The sequence below is a fragment of the Triticum aestivum genome, chromosome 2B (assembly GCF_018294505.1).
Source record: "Triticum aestivum cultivar Chinese Spring chromosome 2B, IWGSC CS RefSeq v2.1, whole genome shotgun sequence".
NCBI lineage: Eukaryota > Viridiplantae > Streptophyta > Magnoliopsida > Poales > Poaceae > Triticum > Triticum aestivum.
The window spans coordinates 624836818-624859409 of NC_057798.1; the positions used below are offsets into that span (position 1 = coordinate 624836818).

The following is a 22592-nucleotide window of genomic DNA, read 5'->3' on the forward strand; positions in this document are numbered from 1 at the left end:
ATAATTGGTGATTATCAAGGTCCTTGGTTCCTTTTATTCTAGCCAATTGCCGTTATTTTCTTAGCTATAGGGTTAGTTCCTACATCATTGGACATATACAACACATGCTGCCATTTCTGTTATGCTAACTCTTGAAATGCTCTGCTCCCTTTTATTTCTGGCATGTTGTTAACTTCCAAACATTCAGTTTGGAGGTACTGTACTAATTTGCATATATACTAATTAAATTATGTCCAATGCTGGAGATAAAAACGTATGGAGATGATTACTACGGCAGCACATGTTGCCTTTTTTGTCATGCAAACTATTTAATGTTCTGTCTTTTCAGTTACATAGATTCATTATTCAGGCCTCAGGCCATCTACTTACTAGAATAGGCAACAAATGGAGGAGGGTAGACTATAGAAATTTTCACCGTGTTGTTTCTTTCACAGAAACCATTTTATTATGTACATGGTTGTTTAATATCTTTATATTACTATTTGATGTTTCGCTTTAACCAGAAACTTGTGCTAGGTGCTTCCCACTGACATTTTTTTATTTAAAAAGTTGGTCAGAGGACGAATGAAGTAACAAAGATTATGTTGGTCCATAGAGCCCTACTACATTCCTTTCCTGGCGAGTCTACTTGTTGCACGTCAGGTAGCATAAATAATACTTTTTCTTTGGCATCCACATTAATTAAACTTTTGCCCAGTTTCCATGCTGAAATATAATGAAACATATCCCTTATTGTCTATTGTTCTGTTAAGTGAGCCAATTGTCTTCTGTTGGTTGATTTTGTATTTTTCATTCAAGTCTAAAAAGGGGATATTGTCGCTCGCTGTCTACCCACTTCGACCAGGTTCATATGACATGGCACATGAGGAGTTAGGCAATGAGATGCGAGTGAAACTATGAGATGACCGAGTGTGACATCCCAAATTTTCAATTTGGAATGTTATACACTAGATCATCATTGCATGTCATACTTTATTGCATTTTGGCTTGATCCTAAAAATCCTACGCAACTCAAGGACCGACGGAGAGAGTTGGGGATTTCATTACTTTCATAATTGAGTTTTCTCAAATTTTGAAAAGAGGATCATTTGATTTTAATTATTTTCTCTTCGAATATTTCTTATATAAAAATAGAAGAGAGGGGATAAAATGACTTTCCCAAAATAAAGAAATATTGGAGATTTAATATTAAAATAAAATAAGAATTTTATTCAGAGTTTTACTGCTATTTTATTTGAATTAGGAAAAAATATGCATTATTGAAAATTGCATTAGAGGCCCAAATAAATGTTCACTGCATTGCTTATATTGCTATGATATGCTTGTAGACGTGGATTGGGTTAGTGTATCCATGACAGATGTGAGTATTGTTATTTAATGGTTAACTTAAGGTGGCTACTTTAATACACATCTGGGTGGATTGAGGCGCCTGGGGAACCCAGTGTTGCCTGTTTTTTTGGAAATCCCGGGGTACCGTGTGATTCTCCTATGGACCGCCACCCAGGCTCAAAGGGATCATAAGATTATTCATGCTAGAAACTTCCGTGTGCAGCCATAAGCTATTATGGGCTCTAGCATAGTTGAGTAAGTTGCAAGACCTTTTTCAGTGGTGGGCTAGCAGATGTAGGGGAAAGTAGGTGTAACTGTCCACCCGGAGTAAAGAGTTATTGTTTCAGAAAGATTGTGTCTCCTTTCTCAAACCATGGATGTATTCAAGTCTTGTGGGGAAAAGTGCGCAAACCTCTGCAGAGTGTATAAACTAATCATGGTTAGTCGTGTCCCCGGTTATGGATGTTTTGAGTATCTAGTTCTTGGATTATCATGTGGATCTCATCACTCTTAATATAATTTGATTGGGTTTAATGATGATGCTTAATTGGGATTGAGTTGGGTGAACCTTCTCAATGTTTAACAACCACCATGATAGTTAAATAAAATGTATTTCTTTGTTGTAGGGAAAAATTGGCTTTATGCAAAACTGTAACCATTGAGCTTCCACCAGCCATATATGCATGTAGTGATAGCACTATTCTGTTCATTACTCTCTTGTGTTACATTGCGAGCATATTCCTTGTGCTGACCCATTTCGGTCAACAACGTTCATGTTGTAGAATTTTCAGACGATGAGTAAGGTGCCTTAGGTCGTGATCTTTTCACTCAGTGATGCCGTTGGAGTTGATGGACTCACTTTATCTTCCAAGCCTTCCGCTGTTATCGTTTTAGATGGCCTTAAGCCATATTTATTGTAATAAGTTCTCTTTTGAGACATTCGATGTAATAAGTGTGTGATTGCTACTCTGTTATAAATCCTTCAAGTACTGTGTGTGTCAGCATTACCGATCCAGGGATGAAGTTGATGCACAGAGATCAGACTATTTGAGGTCTGGTTGCTACAAGATGGTATCAGAGTACACGCTGACTGTAGGACACGACCACTAAGCTAAAGCCCTAGATCACTACTCTCTTCTCATTTCTGACTCCTCTCCCTTTTCTACTCTTTAGGATGGCAGATGCAACGAACAAGTTCGCGCAACCGGATGAAGATACACCTTTTGGATGCCTCTTGAAGGAAGTCACTAGATACCTGAACATCAGAATACCAAGTTTCACTGGGATCTACATCGCCACTTTACCAGAAGAGGAGTGTTGGATGATTCGTGTTCAAGTTCCAGGAAGGACATTCATGCCAGTCACTGAGCCCATGGAGTTTTCCTTTGATGCACCAACCTGGAGTCTAGGAAAGAGCATGGCAGCCCACATCACCATGGGACACATTGGAGAAGTTTACCACCAGGATCTCAAGGATACTATCTACCAGATTTGTGGGCACTGAGATGAGCAATGGGAGATGATCAGCACCAGGAAGGATAGATCCATTGCAGCTTTCATCTAGGAGTTAAACCAGCACATTCGTCGCCAGGAGAACCAGATGTGCACAGGCATGATAGATCTGAAGAAGGCAATGACCAGGGTCACGGAGCTGGAGGAAGAACTCAAGTCTACACGCAATGGATATAAGAGGAAATGACGATACTCGTGGCGAAGAATGACGATCTGAAGAAGAAGCAAGGAATATTCATGGGAGACCCCGCGCCAGGAGGAGATGACGATGATTCCACTTGCCCGGAGAACTACATCATCATCGACGACACTGACTCGGACCCTGACGATAGCGATGATGACTTTGTTTATGAAGCTGGAGCAGATATCATGGAGTCTTCCACCGATCAATGTTTCTAGACGACCACCATAACAGTAGTAGTATTCCCCCATGTATATAGTATAGTCCGAGCACTTTTGTAATGATAGTTAGACCATTGTATGCCCTTGTTTGAATTGATTGAAGTGATATTTATTGTGTTTGTCCCATGTGCATATGGGTAGTGTTTCCCTCTAGACCTCATTCTATTATGTTTCCTCATCTATTCTAAACCCATCAGATGCCTCCGAGACGTGACAATGGATTTGCTTTCCCACCGGAGCTCACTCAGTTGATCCAACAGCAGAATGCATTGATGCAGATACTAGTCCAGAATCAGAATCAGGGGAACAACAACAACCCACCACCACCACCACCTGTGATCACTTAGCCCATTTCTTGAGGCTGAATCCGCTGGTGTTCTCTAGTAGCACTGAGCCGATAGTTGCAGATGATTGGCTCCACAAGATTGGAAGGGAATTGACCACTGCAAGACGCACAGATGTGGAGAGAGTGTATTTTTCCGCACACCAGCTTGATGGACCCGCAGCATCATGGTGGGAGAATTTCACAGCTACTTACCCTGTCGACACTGTCACATGGGACCAGTTTCAGCAGGCCTTCCATACTACCCATGTTTCAGCAGGAGCTATGGCCATGAAGAAGCGTGAGTTTCGCAACTTACGCCAGGGAGGACGTACGGTTGGCCAGTATGTGGATGATTTTAGTAAGTTAGCATGTTATGCCACAGATGACGTTGCTACGGATGCAGCTAAGCAGGAGAAGTTTCTGGAAGGACTGAATGATGAGCTGAGCATGCAGTTGATGGTGGCAACCTTCAACAACTACCAGGAGTTGGTAGATAGAGCTCTCATGATTGAAGGGAAGCAGCAGCAGATTGACAACCGCAAGAGGAAGTATGGACAAGGGAAGTACAATTCTGGAGCCCAGTAGAGGCCTCGTTTTACCCCGAACTCGGGAGGACCTTTTCAGCATAACCATGGAGGTCACAATCACAATGGAGGGAGTTCGCACAACCATAGTGGCCCCAATATGGGAATGGGAATGGAGGAAGGAACGGACAGAACCGTTCCAACCCAGCAACGCCCGCCAAGAAGGATCTAAGTCACATTACTTGCTACAAGTGCCAGAAGACTGGACATTATGCCAATGAATGTCCCGAAGCCAAGAATGGAAATGGCAATGGAAGCTCTGGGAAGAAGCCTAATCCTTTCAACAGGGGACAAGTGAACCACGTTAACGTGGAGGAGGTTGAAGCATAGCCAGATGCAGTAATAAGTAAGTTTTTGGTTAAGTCATTTATTGCAATCGTTCTTTTTGATACTGGTGCATCACATTCATACATATCAAGGGGATTTGTGGATAAGTATAAACTGCCCACCAAAGTTCTGAGAGCACCTATGTTAGTAAGCTCGCCAGGAGCAGAGTATATGGCAAGCCAAGGATTTTTTCAGATGCCATTGACCATAGGTAGGCATGTATTCCCCTCAGACCTGATAATTTTGGAGTCACAAGGTTTGGATGTGATTTTGGGTATGGATTGGCTATCGATGTATGGAGGAAACATTGATTGCACCAGTAAGTCAATTATGCTCACCACCCCAGAAGGAAGAAGGATTAAGTATGTATCCCGGCATATGCCGAAGAGGACTCAAGTGAATTCCTTATCAGGAGCTGTATAGGAGGAAGTACTAGTGGTGAAGGATTTCTCTGATGTATTTCCAGAAGAGTTGACAGGCATGCCACCGGATAGAGACATTGAGTTTTTGATTGAGCTTTTGCCAGGCACAGGGCCAATATCTAAGAGACCGTACAAGATGCCCGCAAAGGATTTGGAGGAAACTAAGAAACAAATTAAGGAGTTACTGGATAAAGGCTATATTCGCCCAAGTTCATCACCTTGGGGATCACCAGTGCTTCTAGTGGAGAAGAAGGATGGATCATTGAGGATGGTTATTGATTATCGAGGATTGAATGAAGTAACGATCAAGAACAAGTACCCACTGCCGATGATCAATGATTTGTTTGACCAATTGCAAGGAGCTAAAGTATTTTACAAGATCGATCTGCGATCAGGATACCACCAGCTGAAGATTTGAGAGCAGGATATACCTAAGACAGCTTTTACCACGAGGTACGGGCTATATGAGTATACCGTTATGTCATTTGGTCTGACTAACGCACCTGCCTATTTCATGAACATGATGAATAATGTGTTTATGGAGTTTTTGGATAAGTTCGTCGTGGTGTTCATCGATGAATTCTGGTTTACTCGAAGAGTGAAGAGGAGCATAAGGAGTATTTGCGTTTGGTACTTGGGAAGCTCAGAGAACATCAGTTATATGCCAAGTTCAGCAAGTGTGAGTTTTGGTTGAAGGAAGTTGGATTCCTCGAACATGTTATATACGGAGAAGGAATACCAGTAGACCCCACCAAAGTTGTCACCGTGACAAATTGGGAAGCACCCACGTTAGTTGGAGAGATTCGGAGTTTTCTTGGACTCGTAGGATACTACAGGAGGTTCATTGAGAATTTCTCGAAGATTGCAAAGCCCATGATGGAGTTGTTGAAGAAGGACACCAAGTTCAAATGGACTGAAGATTGTGAGGCCAGTTTTTAGGAGTTGAAGAAACGTTTGGTTACAGCACCGGTGTTGATTCTGCCAGATCAACGCAAGGATTATCAAGTGTATTGCAACGCTTCTCGCCGAGGACTTGGAGCAGTGCATATCCAGGAGGGAAGAGTTGTTTCATATGCCTCATAACAGCTTAAACCCCATGAGTTGAATTATGCTACACATGATTTGGAGTTAGCAGCCATAGTACATGCGTTGAAGACTTGGAGACACTTTCTCATCGGAAACCATTGTGAGGTGAACACGGATCACAAGAGTCTGAAGTATATCTTCATGCAAAAGGAATTGAATCTCAGGCAAAGGAGATGGTTGGAGCTCATCAAGGATTATGATATGAGATTGCATTATCACCCCGGGAAGGCTAACTTAGTAGCTGATGCGTTGAACCGCAAGAGCCATGTCAACAAACTCATGACCGGAGAGTTACCCCAGGAGTTAGCAGAGGATCTTCGTGAGCTATGTTTGGAAATAGTTCTGAGAGGCTATGTAGCAGCATTGGAGATTCAGTCTACTTTGATGGATAAGATCAGAGAAGCTCAGAAGACGGACAAGGAGATTGCCGAGATAAAGGAAAGGATGAGCAAAGGAAATGCTAAAGGATTTCGTGAGGATGAGCATGATACCTTATGGTTTGAGGACCGTGTATATGTGCCTAATGATCCGGTGATCAGGAAGTTGATTCTGCAAGAGGCCCATGATTCACCGTATTCGATTCACCCAGGAAATACCAAGATGTATCTGGATCTGAAGGATAGTTTCTGGTGGACCAGAATGAAGAAGGATATTGCGGAGTATGTAGCAGTTTGTAACGTATGTCAGAGAGTGAAGGCATAACATCAGAAGCCAGCAGAATTGCTACAGCCATTGCCGATACCCGAATGGAAGTGGGGTAAGCTAGGCATGGATTTTATTACAGGATTGCCCAGGACTCGCTCAGGCTATGACTCGATATGGGTTGTAGTCGATCGTTTGACGAAGGTAGCTCATTTCATCCCAATGAAGAACACTTACACTAGTGCTAAGTTGGCAAAGATATACATGAACAGGATCGTATGTCTGCATGGAGTTTCGAGGACCATTGTATCAGATAGAGGAACCCAGTTTACCTCAAAGTTCTGGAATCAGTTGCACGAAACATTGGGTACCAGGCTAGAGTTCAGTACAGTCTTTCATCCACAGACAGATGGACAGACCGAGAGAGTCAACCAGATTCTGGAGGACACGTTGAGAGCTTGTGCGCTAGATTATGGATCTAGTTGGGACGACAATTTGCCTTATGCCGAGTTCTCTTACAACAACAGCTATCAAGCCAGTTTGAAGATGGCCCCTTTCGAAGCTTTGTACGGAAGGAGGTGCAGAACACCGTTGTTGTGGGATGAAGTTGGAGACCGTCAGCTATTTGGATCAGATTTAATAAAGAGTCTAAAGAGAAGGTTAAGCTGATTCGTGATAGACTCAAGGTAGCCCAATCCAGGTAGAAGAGCTATGCGGATTCTAAACGCAAGGAGGCAGTTTAAGAAGTCGGAGCAGAGTTTATCTTCGAGTGTCCCCACTTCGAGGAGTTAAGCGTTTTGGAGTTAAGGGAAAGTTAGCACCACGTTTTGTGGGACCATACAAAGTTATGGAACGTATTGGAGAAGTTGCTTACAAGCTGGAATTGCCCGGAGGATTGTCACGAGTTCATGATGTGTTCCACGTTTCCTAGCTGAAGAAGTGCCACGCAAAGATGGCCGATATTCCCCTGAGAGATACAGTGCCACTGGAAGTGATTCAGTTGGATAGAGATTTGTCCTACGAGGAGAAACCAATAAAGATTCTCGAGTTTGCCAGCCGAGTCTCACGCAACAAAGTCATCAAGTTCTGCAAAGTTCAGTGGAGCCACCATACCAAAGATGAAGCCACCTGGGAGCGAGAGGAACACCTACGGAAGGATCACACTGACCTATTTTCTAGCCAACCCGAATCTCGAGGGCGAGATTCATCTTAAGGGGGGTAGGTTTGTGACATCCCAAATTTTCAATTTGGAATGTTATACATTAGATCATCATTGCATATCATATTTTATTGCATTTTGGCTTGATCCTAAAAATCCTACGCAACTCAAGGACCCACCGAGAGAGTTGGGGATTTCATTACTTTCATAATTGAGTTTTCTCAAATTTTGAAAAGAGGATCATTTGATTTTAATTATTTTCTCTTCGAATATTTCTTGTATAAAAATAAAAGAGAGGGGATAAAATGACTTTCCCAAAATAAAGAAATATTGGAGATTTAATATTAAAATCAAATAAGAATTTTATTCGGACTTTTATCGCTATTTTATTTGAATTGGGAAAAATATGCATTTTTCAAAATTGCATTAGAGGCCCAAATAAATGTTCACTTTGTCCGCTATAGTTTTAGAGGACGGAGAAAATTTATTTTAGGATTTTTGGAGTCCGTTTAGTATTTCTTTTATTTGTTTTTATGTGCGTAATTATTTAAAAAAACGAAACCGACTTAACGGGACGTGGGCAACCCGGACTCCCGTCGCCTCAAGCTTTAAAAGCCACCCCACGGAGCCCACCAGCCCACCGCCGCCACCCAAACCCTAACCCCAGCCCGATCCGCCGCCGCCGACGCCGCCGCACCGCGCCCACTACAAGAAATATGTCAACTTGTGACCTTGACTATTGGTCACTGAAAGGTCATTGTTTTTCATTTGCAACCTTTTTGTGACCAAAAACAGAAGGTCAAAAGCTAGCAGTCGTAAACTGAAATTAACGACCTTCTCTATGAGAAGGTCGGAGACGTTTACGACCAAAACAGAAGGTCGTTGAACCCATGACCTTCTGTTTTGGTCACTGGCTGTCTGCCCAGGCCACGTCAGATCCAACGTGGCAATCTGATGTGGCAAAACTACGAGCAATTGAAATGGTCACTGACAAGAATCAGCCCGGTCCGATTGAGTGTTTTACATGGGCCTAGCCCATTAATTTAGCCTTTTATATATGTTTTTTTCCTGTCAATTTACGCTAGCTACATGGGTCAAGCCCAGCAATTTGGCCTTTTTGGTTTCTAAGACACAGAACTTTACGGTCCATTTCTTTTTGGGCCTCGGCCTTTTAAAAGTTGACTTCTTTTTTGGGCCTCAGCCTTTTTGCATGCTATTCACGTTTTGGGCCTTGGCCTCTACCAATAAGTCCAACTCATCAACTTTCTATTTCTTACATTTTCACAGTACACAAATGACAAATATTTCAAATGAAATAGAACTATATACTTAAAATGATAGCCAAAATTAGCCTATTACAATCTTTACATAGTGTTCATACAACCAGACCAGTACACAATACAATGTAACTAGCTATGAAGTACAACCAGAACACAAGGCATATTGATAGATAACCACCACGCTTCATCGTCTTCCTCTTCCAAATTCCAAACAAATCACCTAGCATTAGAAGGATCACGCATCAGAAGCATATAAAATCTTTCAACCATCAATATAGTTTGCTTACAAGAAAACATATGGTTTGATTTTAAAATCCATCAGAAACACTTGACTCAAGAGATGCAACTACCCGAATGCTTCATTCAAGATTTAACACAGTAACTCTACGGGCAGAAAGTAAACTCAAGGCAACCTCTTTGCACATCACTTATTTATGAACGGAGGGAGTGATATTCAGCTTCCGCGGTCAAAGGAGACCCGTAAACTCATTGCGCACAGTTGCAAAAACACATTATGCAACAACAATACAACATCAATGTGTGTGTGTGTGTGCCGCGGTTACCTACATATCCTACTAAACAAAGCAGGCAGTCAGGTTGTTGGTCTTGTACTTGTCGAACTAACAATCTATGGATTTTGTAGTCTAAATGAGATCAGTATAAACTAATTGCACACAATTGCAGTAGCGCCATCGAACCAACGGATGAACAAACCGACCCAGTGAGACCAAGAAGGAAAACAAGCAGATCATATGGGAGGGGGTGGTTACCATCCTGGTGCGCTCGCCCTTCTCCTGGATGGCATCATCCTTAAGCACCCTCTCCATCTGCCCAACCATAAAGACGGAGAGAAATAATGTCAGGAACACATCGCATTGATCCAGCCACGGAGAAGAGAACAGAAAGAAAGAAAGAAAGAAAGAAAAATCACTAGTATTATGTCTGAAAAATCACTAGCTAGCATGCTGCATTACTAGTTTGCCAATTATCCACGCCACAGAAACAACGTGAATCGAACCACAACAACAAATCAAATCCGAGGCTCACATGAGGACTAAGACGGCGCTCAGGGGGCGTTCGGGCTTGTTCGAGTCTTTCTTGGCCTTGCTCTTCTTCACCACAAGTCTGCATCGCCACAGAAACAATAGCAGCAAATATCAACCAATGCACATACTTGTATTACCAGGCAGAGAGATAGCTCAAAACAGAACATATATCATTTGAAAGAAGGAAATCACCCATAATTAATAGGGAGAGGTATAACCAAAACAAGTTCATTTGTCTTCCAAGCACAAACTCACATCAGTTAACATCATTACAGAATTTCAGATAACATGTTTACTGCAAAAATTCAGTTAGCATATTCTGTGCACATGTTCAGTTAACAGTTTAGGTGCTCTAATTCAGTTAAAACTGCAGCATATAACAAATTCAGTTAAGTAATCCGAATAGCTTGTGTTTATTGCATTTACTGAGAAAAACATATACAATGCCATTTACTGAAGTTGTGTGTAAACATGACTAAGCTTGACAGATACAGGGAAGAAAAAAACTGAATAAGATAGCAGTTAATGACCTTATAGCTTTGAATGGAAACCCATAGCAAGCATATATAAAAATCAAGTTAAGCATAAAAGGTATGCAGATGGTAAATAGGAATACATAATGTGGACTACATAACTAAAGTCAATTTTTAGTGGAACACATAATGTGGATTACATCTTGTTTGGTTATTAAACACTAAATAGTAAGTTATATATAAATCTCGCACATATATGAACATGACCAGATTCAAAGAGGACTAATTTACTCTAAAATCTCATTTTTATCCCCTTACACTTCTCAAACATAACCACTACCTGGAGCATCAATAAACACAAGCTAGCCTATGAGAATGTCAACATTTGCAGCAACAACTGAAATGCTAGCCCTTTCACGATGCCACAGAACCTCACCATTTACAATCACTAACAAGCTAGCGGCAAATAATCAGATAGTTGTGCAGTAGAAATGTACAGTGAGTTACCTGAGCAGAGAGCCGGTGGTAGCGGCCAAGTGTGAACGAAGCGGGAATCGATGTCTTCGGGCGGCCGCTCAATCAGCTCATAGACCTCGCACCCCACGACCTTGCGGGCACGCACGTCGACGCCAATCAGGTGCTCGTCCTGGAAGAAGCAGACCATGTTGGGTTGGTCAGATGGATGAGTTGTTGGCAGCTCACGCAGGACGATGACAAGAACCTACAGACCGCAAAGGCAAGAAGGTCAAAGGAGCCTAGCAGAGCAACAATCGAATGAAGCAGGACATCTGGTAGGTCTACCCAACCTTGATGTCCAGACATGGCGAGGACGCAATACACAACAGCCCTTGTGTTCTGCAGGTTGCAGCTTCTCTGTGACAAATTATGAATTCAGAGAAAAGTATCAATACTAGAAGGATATGAAGTGGATGCATTGATGCGAGAGCTCACGCTTTTCGAACAGCAGCGAGATAAGGGCCTCCTGTGGAGCCTCTGCCGGCCATGGCGCAAAGCTTGGTTGGAAGAAGCAGATCCATCAACTGGGAAAATCATGGCTCCGCGAGATGCTTGAGCCTATCAGCCACCAGACCCTATCCTTCTCTGTGTTCTCCAGCAGCCCCTGCATGCATCATCCACAACAGCAGACCACCACATCAACCGCAGCTCAAGGAAAGGATTTTACAACAGTATTAGGTTGCAAAAACAACTATAAGAGACTGATATTGTAAGTTCATTGACATTCACAAGCCATTTGCATTTTTATTCAGAACTATGCAACACCATTGACATTACTTTCACAACAGAAACAAGAACCCATGGTGCATTGTAAAAAAAATATGCACTCATTGTCACTTGAAAGGGACTTCCAGAATGAGTGTGTAGTGTATATATTTTGGTGAGCAAGTATTGATCCAGTATGAAAGATCTAACACGGAACCATCATTTTTTCCTCTATGGAAATACAATGCTAGCATCCAGAGGCAAATACAATACTTAGTGAGAACTTACTACTGTGCATGAAAACATGAATGTACACGAGACTTTGCAAACTGGACAGACTTTGCCAACCATAACAGACAACTAAATCTTGTTTCAATTGTCCCGCAGAAGTTCATAGCAAATCTGGATGAATGTTTGGCAAAAAAAATCAAAAGGGGCTGCTCATCTTGGTAGAGGAATTCATGGCCAACAACTGGGAGGAGGGGAGGGGGCACGAACGAGGGTCCTTCACCTGATTCGGTCGTCGGCCAGAGTGGGGCGCCGTTCGCCAGAGTGGTGCCCTGGTCAGACCGACCAAGAGCTGCTGCGAGGGAGGAGCCGTGCCCTAGGAGTCGCGTCAGAGGATGGAGAAGCAGCGGAAGATGGGCTCCTACCCATCGTCCAATGTGGCCGGAGCTAGCCGCGGCGAGGAGCCAGAGACCGGCGGCGGCCTCTCCTTAAACTGCGCCTTGACCTCGTACACCTTGGCCAACCTCTCCTTCAAATGCGCCTGGCCGGATCGACCAGAATCAGAACATGATAAACATACAAAACATATGTGGAAATGAGTTTCTATTTAAAACAACAAATATCCCTAAATGAACAGATCTCGGTACCACTATCCTGACATGGTAGAGAACTATCTGTAAGCAGACCCACATTCCCACATATGTATTCATCTGCCAACCACTCACGAGAAATAACAAATAAGTTGAGATTTTACAAGTTCAAGTCACAAATACCGTAATATCTCACATGCGTCAATTTACAGAACCTAGAATTACCAGGTATTTTAATAACAATACTTAGTGGTACTACCAGATTAAATGAATCTTTCGTTCCTAATTGTCAACCCTATAAACAACTCTACAACAGCATAGATAACCTCGCCACCATCCATCACACAGAAACTGGATGACTTGCAGCAATACCAATTGAACCACCTGAAAGGGACACACAAACCGAAGCCCAACTCAGTTGAGTCATCGACAGATCGGCAATCCCTTATTCAACAAAGAATGCCACTCTAGAATTGTAAATAATAGACAAATACTAATTGTGTTAGGAGAAAGAGGCTACCATGGATGGGAGGCGAGGGTACAAACAAGATCCCATCCATAACCCATGGTCGTTTTCCACTTGCAGAGTTAATCTAAAAGCGATGGTAAGGTAGAACTATGAGCGACAGAGCAGATCTCTGTATTACACAAACAGACTATGAAACACATAGTAATGGGCATCATACATCACCCGAGCAAATTCGAAATTAATCTAACATAGTCATGGATGGGAGGAGAGGACTGCAGGATCTATCGAACAGGCCAAGAAACTGAATGAGATGACGCTCAAGAGGAGAAGAGGAAGGGGTGACCTTGGATTATGGGGTTACCCGGGCGTCAGCTATCTCCATCGAGTACAACACCCCACTCCCCGGCGGCCTCCTTCCTTCCATCCCGCTGTCTCTTCTTCCCCCTTACTGCTAGGCCATGGAAGCTCCGTGGCATCGGCAGCGGCCAACTACATCTACCAGAACAAGCGACACAAATTCAGACCAATTGTTTCCCAAATTACAGAGCTGTCACAGAAATGCAGGTGCAGCAAAGAGGGAAATCACAAGATGTTGTAAGAGAGGGGCAGAGCGGTGGCGTACCATCATCCATCAATCATGAGGCGGCTGGACTCAAGGGAAGGGAGGCAGTGGCAGCACGACCTGCTCGGTCTCCATGGGGTCGGACCGCCAGATCTGCACACCACCAAGAGCAGCAGGCACGAATTGAGCATGACCGGGTGGACGCGGCTCCCGTGATGGTGCTCCCCTCGCTGGCCACCATGCTGCCCCTCTTGCTCTCCTCCCCCTCCTCAATCGGGAAGAGCAGCAGGAGCCGAGGCTGTGCGTGCACGGGCAGAAGAGGGGCTCACCGAGGGAGAGATCCAGGAGGGGATGGGGAGGGAGGTGGCGGCACGATCTGGTAGGAGAGGAGGAGCGGGTGGTGGCGTGCGGGTGCTGGCAGCGGGATCGGCTGAATCGGGGGCGGGAGGGAGGTGTCGGCTGCGAGGAGTGCATCTGAATCGGGGGAGAGGAGTGGGGTTAGGGTTTGGGTGCGGCGGCGAGAGAGGGGACGAGGGAGGAGGGGTTTGGGCTGCGGGTGGGGGTGGGGGTATCTTTTTTTTATTTATTTTTTCTATACATAGATGGATGGATGGATGTGGAATGGAGAGATGGATGGATGGATGGATGGGCGCCATGTCATCGATCCGTGAAACAAGTTTTGATTGGTTCGAAAATTGATTGATTTAAAATAGTTTCCAAGTATTAAAAATAGAGGGATTTTGTGAAGCAGCTATCAAAAATATTTTCTAGAAGTGCATCACATAAATTTTCACGAGAGTTAGACCATATTTTATGGATAAGGACCAATTTGTATGCATTTATGATCTTTCTAGCTATTTTTAATCATTTTTCAAGTGCTTGAAATGAGGTTTTTTGTGAAGGACCTACCATATATTTGTTGCAAAATTGTACCAAATCAATTTTCTAAAATACTAGGGCATATTTAATGCACAATTGACCAAATGGTTGGGTGTAAAAAGTTTTGATCCACCTCTCGTGAAAAAGACAAATTCCCGCCGATTCAGTTGGAAGCGGGTCAAATTTGAACTATAGCTACCTCGTAGTTTGCTCTTTATTTTTTCCAAAAATCATTTCTAGGTACATAAGTATCTATTTAATCCGAGAAACACCAAAAAAAATTCAAGATTCAACCACTAGCTAGGAACGGTTATTCCCGCCATTTTGACCGCATTTTGAAACGGACATAAAAAATTCAAAAAAATCAAAAAATTGGAAAACCTTTGCAAAATAAAACTTCTTTTTTTTTCTCGGGGAAATGGAATTTATAGGCTTGGATTAGGTCAGAGGGGTGCCTATGGGACCCACAAGGCATCAGGGCGTGCCCTGGGGGGGGGGGGTAGGCGCGCCTGGTGGATCTTCATTCCAGTATTTTTTATATATTCAACAAAAAATCGCCGCAAAGTTTCGTCCGATCTCGAAAACTTTTATTTTTGCACAAAAAACAACACTATATTAGTTCTGCTGAAACAATGTCAATCTGGGTTAGTTTCATCCAAATCATGCAAATTAGAGTCCCAAACAAGAGCAATAGTGTTTGGAAAAGTAGATACGATGGGGACATATCAGTCCTCAAGGACTTTGGCATGGCGTCGGGGCTATGCACGAACTTGGCCAAGTGCTCAGCACACCCGGTTAGGTGCACTGACGAGCAAATCAACTTGATAACTACTGAGATAGGTGCCCAGTGTTGGGCTGCCCGCGTTGCTACTTGGGCTCCTGTTGGGCCTAAGGAAAATCATGGCAGGACAACTGCAGTTTCTGGTAGACAAGATGGCAGATAGACTCCCCGCCTGGCAGGCCAGATTGCTATACCGTGTCGGCCGCCTGGAACTTGGCAACACCACTCTGGCATCGAACTAATTCATGCCATGATGGCGATGGACCTACCCATCAAAACTCTGGAAGCTGCTAACAAAGTTTGCAGAAGTTTTATCACGCCCAATATGCGACCCTATCCAAAAGGAACTCAAAGGTCCCACCAAGGATAGACCCGCATATTGCAACACTTTTGCAAGGTGGATATCATTACATCAACATTACATAATAGATGGGGATACATACATAAGGCATACAATGCCACATGAATACAACATCACAATACATAAGAGCATCATCCGACTACGGATGAAACACAAACAGAAACTCAAACGACATCCACCCTGCTAGCCCAGGCTGCCGACCTGGAACCTATCCCCTGATCGAAGAAGAAGCAGAAGAAGAACTCAACGCAAGCAAGCATCGCTCTCGCGTCATGATCATCGCATAACCTGTACCTGCAACTGTTGTTGTAGTAATCTGTGAGCCACGAGGACTCAGCAATCCCATTACCATGGGTATCAAGACTAGCAAAGCTTAAAGGGAAAGGAAGGGGTAAAGTGGTGAGGCTGCAGCAGCGACTAAGCATATATGGTGGCTAACATACGCAAATAAGAGCGAGAAGAGAGCAAAGGAACGGTCGTGAAGCTAGCAATGATCAAGAAGTGATCCTGAACTCCTACTTACGTCAAACATAACCCAGAAACCGTGTTCACTTCCCGGACTCCGCCGAGAAGAGACCATCACGGCTACACACGCGGTTGATGCGTTTTAATTCGGATCTGGTGTCAAGTTATCTACAACCGGACATTAACAAATTCCCATCTGCCTATAACCGCAGGCACGGCTTTCGAAAGATTATACCCTGCAGGGGTGTCCCAACTTAGCCCATGACAAGCTCTCGCGATCAACGAAGGAATAGACCTTCTCCCAGGAAGACCCGATCAGACTCGGAATCCCGGTTTACAAGACATTTCGACAATGGTAAAACAAGACCAGCAAAGCCGCCCGATGCGCCGACAATCCCGATAGGAGCTGCACATATCTCGTTCTCAGGGCAACACCGGATGAGTCAGCCTACGAGTAAACCAAACCTCGAGTTGCCCCGAGGTGGCCCCGCAGTCTGCTCGGTTCGGACCAACACTTAGACAAGCACTGGCCCGGGGGGGGCTAAAATAAAGATGACCCTCGGGTTGGCCGACCCAAGGGAAAGGGATAGGTGGTGGTGAGGCAAATGGTAAAACCAAGGTTGGGCCTTGCTGGAGGAGTTTTATTCAAAGCGAACTGTCAAGGGGGTCCCATAAATCACCCGACCGCGTAAGGAACGCAAAATCCGGGAACATAACACCGGTATGACGGAAACTAGGGCGGCAAGAGTGGAACAAAACACCAGGCAAAAGGCCGAGTCTTCCACCCTTTACCAAGTATATAGATGCATTAATAATATAAGAGATATTGTGATATCCCAACCAAAATCCTGTCCACCATGGAGAAATCTTCAACTTCACCTGCAACTAGCAACGCTATAAGAGGGGCTGAGCAAAGCGGTAACATAGCCAAACAACGGTTTGCATAGGAAAGGTGTCAAAGGTTAGAGGTTCATGGCAATTTGGGATGGCTTGATAAACAGGTGATAGGTAACGCAGCATAGCGATAGAACGAAGCAACTAGCATAGCAATGATAGTAGTGAGATCCAGGGTAGCGGTCATCTTGCCTGAAATCCCGCAAGGAAGAAGAACGAGTCCATGAAGAAGACGAACGGATGAAGCCGAACCAAGCGTAGACGAACGAATCCTCACGATCGCAACGAAACAGGAACTATCGAAAAGAAGCACACAACATGGTAAACACACCACACATGAACAAGGCATGATGCACAACAAGCATGATGCATGACAAAGCTACATGAAGCTACTCATGGCAAGAGATGATGCAAACAAGAGCAACACATCAAGGCAAGTTTAAATGAGGCCGGGAACAACATATAACAATTCCGGTAAGTCCTCATATGCATATTTCGAAATTGGTCCAGATCTGAATAAACCTTATGTTCAAGTTGTTAAACAGCAAGTTAAGATGCACAAAGATGATCTACACGAGATTCTAGTCAAGTTACATATAAAGTTCATTTAGTTCGGAGCTACGGCCTAGAAGATATGAGCAAAACAAGTTAAACATGGCATTGATGCAAAATGCATACAAACATCAAGCAAACACCTCAAAACAAGGATGCAACATGATAATATGAAGCTACATGCAATTCTAAGCAAGTTTCATATAGAGCACACTCAAAACGGAGCAACGGTTCAACACACACACATGAAACAAGTTATAAGCAACAATCTGTCCAAAACAGCAACTAGGCATATTGCAAGCATCAAAACAACATGCTACAGCACCTCAACATGAAAACAAAAGGCATGGGCATGATGTACAGGTAAAGCATAACAAAACATGAACACTGAGCTATCTCCAGAAATCACTAGAACATGCTCAAACACACATGGTAAGATTGCAAATAATAACAATTTCAGACTTTGCAGAAAATAACATCAGGTTGCAATGTTTAGAGCTATCAAACAACATGTTACAGGAACTTATCATGGCAAACAAAGGCATGGCATGAATCTACTAAATGCATAGATCAAAAGTCCCTTTACTGACCATAAGCCAAAAGGATCAGAAAATATGATGGCACCCACGTAAACATGGCAAGTTATATTACAGATTCAAACATGGCAGAAACAGAATTATGAAGGCATGTAGATGAGCTTGTACCACTCACTACAGAGCAAAACATGGCATGGCAAGGCACCCAACAGTAAGAAGACATATTTGTGAATCTAAGAATGGCAAAAGCAAGGTCATAGGGTGCATGGATCACTAGCAAAAATCATGATAACAACTGAACTTAATGTTAACCGGCTGACAACAACATTATGAAGCAACTTTGGAGCAAGATATGAACAAGCTACAGCAAGCTATAAATGCTACCAGGGGCATGGATGGATATAGCATGACATGTAGAACAAAACATATTTAGTGGACATCTCCAGATTATGCATAGAATGATTAGTAGCAACATGTTTATATAGCATCACGAAATAACAGATTCAGCCTAGCAAAACAGCAACATCATGTACCCTACTTAACAAGCTTGACTCACTCACCACAAGTCATTGCATGACAAGATAAGCATAGCATCATCAAGAAGACATGTTTGTGAAACAACCAAGGCAAGAACAAGTTCATAGCATGCAAGGATCAACTATAGCAACCTTGGCCAAATTGAATAACATGTAAACAATCTGCCAGGAAACATTTTGAAGCAAAAGTAGAGCACGAAAATAACATGCTAGACTACTCCATAATTGCAACCAAGGGCATGAATGGATAGACAATAACCATATGTTCAAAACACCCTTACTGAAGTATCTCAAAATATGCATGGATCTCTCTGTAGCATCATGTTTACATGGCATCAAAATAATAGCAGAACAGGGACTGAAATCAGCAATATCACGATGCCTAGTTTGCATGCTTGTACTAGTCACCACATTGATCACAAAAATACATCGTAAGCACCTCTGTAAATAAGACATATCATAGATCAAAACACATGTAGACATCAACCTCATAGGATGCACACATCAAACATGGCACAAATGACAAAAGAGCTCGTTCTGATAACAGACAGCAGAAAACATCATGAAGTACTCTTACAATGATGATTCAGGCATCAAGATGACCTCAAATGAACATGACGCAATGGAATTAAATGATATACTCTTCGGGGCGAACAATTTGACATATTACACGCACGAAACGGAGCTACGGATGCAGAGTTACAGCATGACGAACATGGCAAGAAAATTACTAGAATCTGGGGACAGGCAAATTTCACCTCCGCGGAAAAGTCAACGGTGGCGCGGATTTTGAGGTTCACCGGAGATGTCGGGGACGGGGCCGGGAAGGCCGAAACGGGACGGGGAAGGGGCGGATCCGGCCGTTCCCCAGCCGGATCTGGCCGGAGATGAAGCCGGCTGAGGGTGGCGCGGGCGGCGTGGAGGTCCGGTGAGACGGGGCCGGCCGGGAGGAGCGGCGCCGGCAGGCGCCACGGGCGCGGCGGAGTGAGGCGCTGGCGGCAGGGCGGCGCGGGCTCCTGCGGTTGGGAGGCGCGGCGCCCACGGCGAAGCGGCGCGGTCCCGCGCCAAGGGGGCGACCGACGGAGGCGGGGAGACGCGGCGGCGCCGGCGAGCTAGGCGGCGGGGTCCGGCACGGGACTCGGGCGCGCGGGCCGGAACGTGGCCGAGCGGGCGGACAGCGGCGGCGGTGGGATGGGCCCCGCGGGCCCGATCCGGGCCGAGCGGGCCGGCGGCAGGGTGGAGAGAGAGAGAGGGTGAGGTGGCGCGGTGGGATCGGGCGAGGCGGCGGCGGAGCTGAGGTGGCGAGCCGCGATTGGCCGGGGCGACGTGGCTGCGGGGCAGTGGACGTGTCCGGCCGCCGGGCGGACATGTCCGGCGGCGCGCAGGGGAAGAGGCTAGGGTTCATCTGCGTGAAAATTCCGGGGGAGACACCTATTTATAGGTAGAGGGAGCTAGGAGAGTCCAAATGAGGAGCGGTTTTCGGCCACGTGATCATGATCGAACGACCGAGAGCATGGAGGGGAGTTTTCTGGGCTTTGGGCCACTTTGGAAGGGGTGTTGGGCTGCCAAGAGAAGGAGGCTTTTACAGTTACCCGGTTAACCGTTGGAGTATCAAACGACCTCCAAATGGCACGAAACTTGACAGGTGGTCTACCGGTGCTATACCAAGGCCGCTTGGCAAGACTCGGTCCATTCCGAGAACGTTTAACACCCGCTCACAATGAGAGACAAAAGGGGAACGCCGGAGGACACAGGAGCGCCGGATTGCAAAACGGACAACGGGGAAAATGCTCGGATGCATGAAACGAACACGTATGCAAAATGAAATGCACATGATGACATGATAAAATGCAACACGCAAGCAAATGACATGGCAATGACAGCAAATAACTGGCAGACACCTGGCGCATCGGATCTGGGGCGTTACAACAATCCTCCACTAACAAGAGATCTCGTCCCGAGATCTTAGGACCGAGACGGAAGGGAAAAAGGATGAGGTGAAACAAGAACTGAAGAGAAGAAGCAAAGAATCGAGAGCACTCGAGAAAAAGAGGGGAACAACGAGAAAGACAAGAATCGAAAGCTCGCGGTATCAAATAGACTATGAAACCACTCCGGTTAGAATGAGATAAGAAACGAATAAGACTGAAAGAATTTAGGCAGCACTCCGGCTGAAGATGGAAGGAATAGAACGTGAAATTGAGAGGATGGAATGATACTTGATGAAGACATGACACAAAACCTCTGGAAAGAATTGGAAGAAAGGAATGAAAAGAACTTAGAAGGAAGGGTTGAATGGAGTTGTTGAGAAAATCAACAACGAAAGAATAAGCTTGTTGTGGACTTATGGATAGCATCTTAAAATTATGAGGTGATCTCCAACCACAAGCAGAAAAGATTGAATAGCTGAGAAGAAAGAAGCAATGCAAAACTCCACTTCAGGAGAAAACAGAGAATTAATTGCACTTCGAGATGTGAGAAGAAAAGATACTTGAACTCCACCAACAAAATCTTGATGAACTCTTGAGGAATGAATTAAATCATGAAGAATCACCATGAAGAACTTCGGTGACAAAAGGATGACGAGATAGAATGAAGGAATAAAGAATAAGATGAGCCTTGCGGTGATTTAACTGGAGGTTCCGACGAAATGACCGAGGGAATTTGAACTCCGGAAAAGAAAAGATGAAAACACTTGGAACTAGAATTTATTCATCACGAACAAACTCCGAAGGAAAGGATTAATCACTTGGATGAAATAAGAATAAGATTTATTGTATGCTTATCCTTCATCAAATTAAATTGATGACAAGCAATGGATTTTGCATACTACTTATTCCTGTAGAAAGGATTAAAAGAGATATAGCGCGAACTTGAGAAGGTCTTCATGAACCACCGGTAGGATTGGAAAGAATGAATGAATTAAAATGATGACCAAGGAAAAAGAATCTTGAACGAACCACCGTAAAAATTCGGAAATGACTGTCGAAAGAGAATGAATCACCGGGAAGAATTAGAAGAACCGATATGCTCGAGGGGATTTAGATGCAAGAAAACGGGAAGAAGTCGATCTGATTAAAAGCACTTGAACGAAGCACCGGGATAAATAGCGAACGGTAACTGGAATGGTGGCCTCCGGTGAAAAGAAATGGGAAAACAACTTCTGACAAACTCCGGATGGTTAAGAAAGAATATCTGACAATCTGAAATGATTCAAGAGGATAACATGAAGCTAGAACCATGAAACTTCGAGAGAACGGACAAGATTGAGAGGAAAAAAACTCTTCTTCAGTCTTCAAAAGACGACGAGAAAAAAAACCACCAAAATTACTGGGATACTCCGGGAGAATGAAAAACGAAGAGGTTGAGCCAACAATGAAATGATTTTAAATCGATCTTGAAAAGGCATGTGATCGATGGAATCCATTCTTACGTCACACTTGAAAAGAATTGAGAATACTCCGGGGGAATTAGAAGAGTCGGGTAAGATCCTGGGAAAAGACCTGTGGGTTAGGGCCCACTGAAGAGATAACACCGTTGGAAAGGACTGATGAACAGATAGATGATGCACCGGAACAATTGAAATATTTGAATGAGGTGACAACCTCGAATTAATTCGAACACAGACGAATCTTCTCAGATGTGTTGAACACTCCGGAAGGATAAACTGGCGAGAGGCGAACGAGCGAGGAAAACACTTGATCCGAGGGAAAGAATATGATCAACACCGAATACTTGAATTGGGTCCACCGTAAAAAGAAAGGGATGAAGCATGACGAACGAGGCGAGAATTCACCGGTTGAAATAATTTACGAAAGACTGAAGAGGCTCCATATGAATGAAATAGATGGTCGAGAGAGAGTCAAACTCCGGGAAGAAAAAGGGTGGGAGGGCAGGAAAAACAAAGGCAACTCGGGAGGGGAAACGACGA

The 22592-nt window shown here is 44.2% G+C and overlaps 1 long non-coding RNA gene across 5 annotated transcripts; it reads right to left on the reverse strand.

Annotated features, from left to right (window-relative positions):
* Positions 1 to 9035: 9035 nt before the first annotated feature.
* Positions 9036 to 14198, reverse strand: LOC123046378 (uncharacterized). Of its 5 annotated transcripts, XR_006422269.1 has the most exons (11): positions 13718 to 14197; positions 13439 to 13590; positions 13147 to 13219; positions 12953 to 13010; positions 12320 to 12577; positions 11539 to 11707; positions 11394 to 11460; positions 11095 to 11308; positions 10116 to 10193; positions 9839 to 9895; positions 9036 to 9288 (listed from the first exon to the last, which is right to left on the reverse strand). It is a non-coding gene; the product is annotated as an uncharacterized lncRNA (long non-coding RNA). The 5 variants fall into 5 exon arrangements; XR_006422268.1 differs by having other exon boundaries at positions 12953 to 13219; positions 13718 to 14198; XR_006422270.1 differs by lacking the exon at positions 13147 to 13219.
* Positions 14199 to 22592: the final 8394 nt, after the last annotated feature.